Raw genomic sequence first — 6,268 nt, forward strand, 5'->3', positions numbered from 1 at the left:
AAAGAACATATTAATATAAAATGTTACTGGAATATCTTAGGAAATAAAATGTGATAATCTGCTGATATCCCTTGCTATCGCTGAAAAAAGAAGAATTATTTGTTATAGAGCATTTTTTTGCCGATATTATTTTAGATTCGTAGTGTGCCTTCAATTATCGAGAAAGAATTACCTACATATTTCTTAAATAAAAGAAAGCCGTTTGCGAAGTAGTTTTTTATGCAGTATGGGAGATTGCACGCATTTAGAAAGTTTAGTCTGGAATTTAGGAAGGTTAGGTGGACTCTTTATAGAGTAGAAAGCATTTAAAGATTTTATGTGGGTATTTATGGATGCAAAGGTAATTTGGTAATGCCCGGTGGGCTTTAAAGGAGTTGATGAGTAGTAAGGGGTCAAAGCGGTATATTTAGTTGGGAAAGTATCGGGAATTTAGGAAGTTGGTCGAGCAGTTAGGAATGTTTGTTAGCTAGTTTTTAGGGAGGCTGGGCGGACACTTAAGGAGTCTCAGGGATTTTGGGAATGCGAGTTAGTTGTACAATTAGGGAGATAGCAGGCACTTAGAGATGTTTGTTTGGCATATAGATCAGTTAGGCGGGCACATAGGGAAGTTTATCGGGTATTTATGGAGGTTGTGCAGGAATTTGAAGGGTTAGCAGGGACTTATAGATTTTATACGGTCATATAAGGAGGCTAAGGGCTTTTGGAAAACGCTAGTTTTTATTTTAGCAGTTAGGGAGATATAAGGCATCTAGCAAGGAACGTCTGGCATTTATGTAGGATAGAAGGGGACTTATGAAGGTTTGTCGGGCATATAGGGAGGTTGTTGGTAAAATTGTGCATTTAAAGATTGTGTGTCGGCATTTAGGGGCTACGCTAATTTAGTAATGTCGGGAAGACTTTTAGGGATGTCGTGAGTAGAAGGTCGTTAATAAAGAAGGAAGTATGGGGTTGAAGAGGTAGCAGTCACTAAGAAATGTATGGAGCAGTTAGGATAATTGTTCGAGAAGCTAGGGAGGTTTTTCAGCTAGTTTTCAGTGAGGTGTGACGTGCATTTAAGGAGCCTCAGGGATTTTTGGAAAGCCAGGCAGTTTGACAGTTAGGGATATAGCAGGAATTTAGGGAGGTGGTTATGGCATTTACGGAGGTTAGCTGGGCACTTTCGGAGGTTAAACGGGCTTTTATGCAGGTTGTGCGACATTCGAACGAGCAGTGGACATTTAGGTAGGCTCAGGTAATTAAGTAATGTCGGTTGAGCTTTTATGGAGGTTGTGTGCAGAAAGTTGGTTTAAGGAGTGAGCAAGGAGTTTAAGAGGTTTCAGTTAGTCATGAAAGTATTGGCAGATTAGGATGGTTTGTCGATCAATTAGGTATATCAGTTAGCTAGTTTTATGGCTGTTTGGCGGGCGTATAAAAAGAGCTTAAGGCTTTCAGGAATCCTAGTTTGGTTAACTGTTAGGAAAACATCAGGCATTTAGACAGGTTGCTTTGGCATTTAGAGAGGTTAGGCAAGCACTTACAGATGTTCGGCGGACACTTAGGGAGGTTTATCGGTCATTTAGGATCAAATTTTAGTACAATTGTTCGTTGCGTGCACTATTTTATCAACAAATAAAGTTTTAAATCTAACCCTAGTTTTTAAAATTACCATATTGAAATTATTGCTTAATTCTTAGGCTTTTATACTTAAAAATTTGTATTTTCAATGTATGAAATTAAAATTGATTTAATTCAAAGCACTTTTTTACATTCTCATCAAGAGAAGGTATTAGATTTGTGTAAAATTTGCCACCCCCCCCCCCTCCGTTTTGGTCAAATATCCACGTTTTGAGACCCCCTGAATCCGAAAAATAGGTTTTTACGAATGTGTCTATCTGCCTGTGTGTGTGCGTTTGCCGGCAAATTTTTAGTTTGTTAGCACGATAACTTTCCAAAGAATCAACAGATTGGATTGGCCTTTCGTATATTCTTTTAGTGTCCTAAAATAAAGGTCATGTTCGTTAGCCAACCATTTTGGCTGAAAATGCAAAAAGTGAGCGTATTTTGAAAATTTTTGAGACCACTTTTTTAAAAATTTAAAAATTATCTGCACTAATGTTCACAGTATTCAATCAGACGAACAATTTGTCGCAATGACTTTTTATTATAAAACCAAAATTTAACACAGTTGTAGCATTTACAAAATTTCAAAATACACACGAAAATAAATATTTTAAGTCAAATAACGCATGATATAAAAAAGAGTCAAGAAAAGAAAAATGTTTCCTTTCCAATGCCCTACAAGATTGTTAAAACACCTTTTTGATTTTTCTTAAAAAATTGAAAATTCAAATTTTCACGGAACAAAAAATAATGAAATTCGTTATGCATAAATTTTTGATAGCATCTGTATTTTGTGTTTTAGTCGTAAAACACGATATTAACAATAAAAAATCAGCTCGCTGCGTGGGCACATTCTCATCAAAACTTATGTTTTTTAATTTTCCTATTCGTCTTCTGTGTGGGTTTTCAAAAAATTTACTTTTTTTAATGTTCTTAATGCAATTTCACACGATTCAAACAAAAAACAGAACATTGGGAAGAAAAATGACTGGTTTGGTTCAGAATAACGTACAGCTCACAGATCTTTACCAATTTGACAAAAAAATGGGGAAAAAGGCTGATAAGATATCTTAGAAAGTTTTCCAGCCTGATTTTCGAATTAGTTTTTTAATTTTTTTATAAATTAACAAATATGACGAAAGAATGGCCTTTTTTCTAGTTGACGTTTCCGGTGCTCATCAATAATAGGATAATGGTTGAAAGCGCTTGAGTGAAGTTGAAAAAATGTGTATTTGTGGAAAATCGTAGAAAACATGTTTTTCTACGATTTTCCATAAATACACATTTTTTTCAAGTTATGTTGAAAGAAATTGGAATTGATACAGTATTATGGAAAAAAATTTCCTTTCTGATTATAAGTGTTTATATTATAAACAAATTTAATGCACAAATGCAGTAATCAGGCATTTTTCGACAGAAATATTCGTTTTTTTCTACGTCATTTTTTTCAATTCAGAAATTTATGATAATTTAACTAAAATTCATAATTTGTTGATTAATCTTATGATTTTGTAATAAAATGTAATAAAAAATGCATTATTTGGGCATTATTTAAAAAAGAATTTATTAAACAAATACATTATAAGGGAATCTATCGACGGAACAATTCTTTTTTGTTTCAATATCAGACTTTTAATTGGGATCTTCATAATAAATTCATCAAAATTCATGATGAGTTGACACATTTTATGATTTTTAAAAACAAAGTTAACAAACAAATGCAGCCTCGTGCACCCTAGGAACACGGAGCGACCCAAGGACTACCGTCTTCTGCATTTTTCCCGCAAGTGTTTTAGCATATTGTTGACACGCAGGAATGCTTTTTAGGTCATTAACGAGTAAAAGCTTAGCACTTCCAAGAGCGCCAATGATAAGGACGATTAGTTTAACAGAATATCCTGGGTACAATCGTTGCAATTCCCTTATAAGGTTTCGATACCTCTCTTTCTTTTCATTCTCCTTGGCTATGATGTTTTTATCCGCTGGTGCCGAAAATTCGATAACGAACATGGTTGGCTTCTCGAAGTCAAGAAGAACCATGTCAGGCCTCGATAGAGAAACAGACACAATTGTCGAGAATATTAAGTTCCAGTATATGCGGGACTCCCCAGTCTCGACAATTGACTCGATTTCCCTAGGAGCATTCAGAGGAGCGATATTAAGGTTAATGCCGTAAGAGTGACAGAAATGGTAATAAAGCACTCTTAGTGCCGCATTGTGCCTTTGAATGAGAGCTAAATGCTCGGGGTGTGCATGGCACGCCCTGCAGCTATCATCAGGAATGTCTTGGCTCAAAATGTGGCGACGGATTGTTAAGGTGGAAATGACACCTTCTTGGCATGCAAAAATGAAACCCTCCGTACCAGACTTCAATCCAGGTGATTTAAGGGAAGCAAACGTTAGCTCACAAGACATTGACTGATCCTTCACATTTCTGTGGAAGATAACAAGCATCCTCTTATCGCGGAGCTGTTCACGAAAGTTTTTCTCTTGTGCTTTCTTAATCCGGGCTTTCAGGAGTGTATACTCGAGATAGATAAGATTTGATGCATTTTGCTCACCCCTAATACTGAAGTTAAGTCCGAGTGTTTCAGCAGCCTTCTCCGCTGCTTTGTACAGAAACGCTCCTTCGCCCACTTCTTTGTGATTCCTGACCATTTTAAGAATGGGGTCTATTCCACTTGCAACTTTATATGCTGTACCCAGAATAATCCTGTTGTGAAGACATTTCAGAATCAATATTTCGAGACCAGCTTGACGGCGCAAGATGTACAGTCGCGGAACGGAAAACTTAAGATGCATGCTTTTGTTTATGTGCATAACCTTTCTTGTCCCGATATCAAGGGATCTGAGCTCGTTCTTCGTTCATGGAACTACTCCAAATGAATAGAGTACTACCGGGACGGCAAGCATGTTCGTTGCAGATACTTTGTTTCTTGCCGACAGTTCTGAATGCGGCTCTGTGGCGCGCCCAGGTATGTATATGTCTCTTTATCGCTAAGGTGAAGTATAGTGCTTCTATCAACGAGCTCAGGATCTTCAGGGATGTCATTCAGTTTGCCTTGCTTCAAATAAACCTTGGCGGATTTGTCTAACCCAAATTCCATTCCAATTTCCTTAGTATATCGTTCGACAATCCCTAGAGCTAGATGTAGTTGCTCTTTGTTTTTAGCATAGATCTTAAGATCGTCCATGTAAAATAGATGAGTGACCTTCTACTTTTGCGGATGAATCTTTAAGCTTTGCAAAAGACAGATGATAAGTCTATGGGAGGTCGAATCGGAAGCTTTCCGATAATCAATCCAGGCCATCGATAGGTCACACTGGTAGAATGCTGCATCTTTGCAGATACATCCGTCGATGAGCAGGTTCTCCCGACATCCCGCTAAGCCTTTCTTTGAGCCTCGTTGTTCATGCATTTCTTGCCACACAGGTTCAATTGCCCGAACAATCCTATCGTTTAGGATAGCTGTGAATATCTTATACAGCGTGTTCAGACAAGTGATTGGCCTGTAATTCTTCGCGTCAGCTAAGTTGCCTATTTTCAGCAAGAGTATTGTGCGTACTTCCACCAACCACTTCGAAATCGGCTTTTTCGACTTTAAATATGAGGTGAAAATACGGGCCAAATGCTGATGGGTTGAAGGAAACTTCTTCCACCAGAAGGTTTTGATACAATCTGGTCCCGGTGCGGAATAGTTCTTCATCGCTCTTAATACTTTTTTCACCTCCTCGGTAGTGATGGGTGGGCATTCTTGATCAGGTGTTATAAGGTCATCACACAGCTCCTTGAAGCTATTTATATTTTCTGAGTCTTCGTCCAGTCTGTGCGGCACTTCGTAGACTTTTCTCCAAAATACTTCGACCTCCTCTGGTTTGGGCGGATGATCGACAGTGGCTGGAGGGTTTTGGAAAAGTTGAAATGGGTCAGAGAGAAACTGTTGATTTTCTCTGACCCACCTCTTCCTTCACTCTAGACTTCTCTTAGCGTCAGATAATATCCGTATTCTCTCAAAAATACGCTGCCTGATGGTCAGCAGCTTTGACTTGTTAAGTGTGTGATAACCGTCCGGCGTTCGCGCGCGAAATTTCGAATTTTGACAGTAAAATTCCTTCCAGCTGTGATGTAGTCAATCGCACACTGAATGCGGGACGCGTACTGTCGTGCCCAGCCTATCTTTATGGCAAGTTGATAAATTCGTCTTTTGATCCTTAGGCTTGACTGAAACCTTGGTGTTGATGTTTTTCCGGTTCATAAAGCATCGCTCTTCCTCTATTGGATGCCTGCCTGCGGTTGGTCTTAGTGTCGCCTCTCTTTGTCTGTTGCCGGCTTGTTCTAGCTGTAGTAGAGTAGGCGTTCCGCCTACATAGCCCTGCGCGTTCTGTTGTTTTGAACCGCACTTACTTCAATTATGTTTGGTGTTGTCATTGTTGTTCCCACGAGAAGCCAGGAAAAGGGGTTCGTCCATTCTGGTAGCGCCCCGCATGCAAGGATAAGGCTGCGTACTCTGAGAGGTCGCCCGGTATTCCAGAGTCACCGTTCTAGACACCTCACCCAGGTATCATTCAGCTTTCGGCACGGTTTTCACACCTCCGCTTGGGGGTTAATTCCTTCGGGACCACCCCTGGACAATTGTCCGCGACAGCCTATTTATCAAAACCGAACTTT

Source organism: Belonocnema kinseyi, chromosome 5 (assembly GCF_010883055.1).
Source record: "Belonocnema kinseyi isolate 2016_QV_RU_SX_M_011 chromosome 5, B_treatae_v1, whole genome shotgun sequence".
Classification (NCBI taxonomy): domain Eukaryota; kingdom Metazoa; phylum Arthropoda; class Insecta; order Hymenoptera; family Cynipidae; genus Belonocnema; species Belonocnema kinseyi.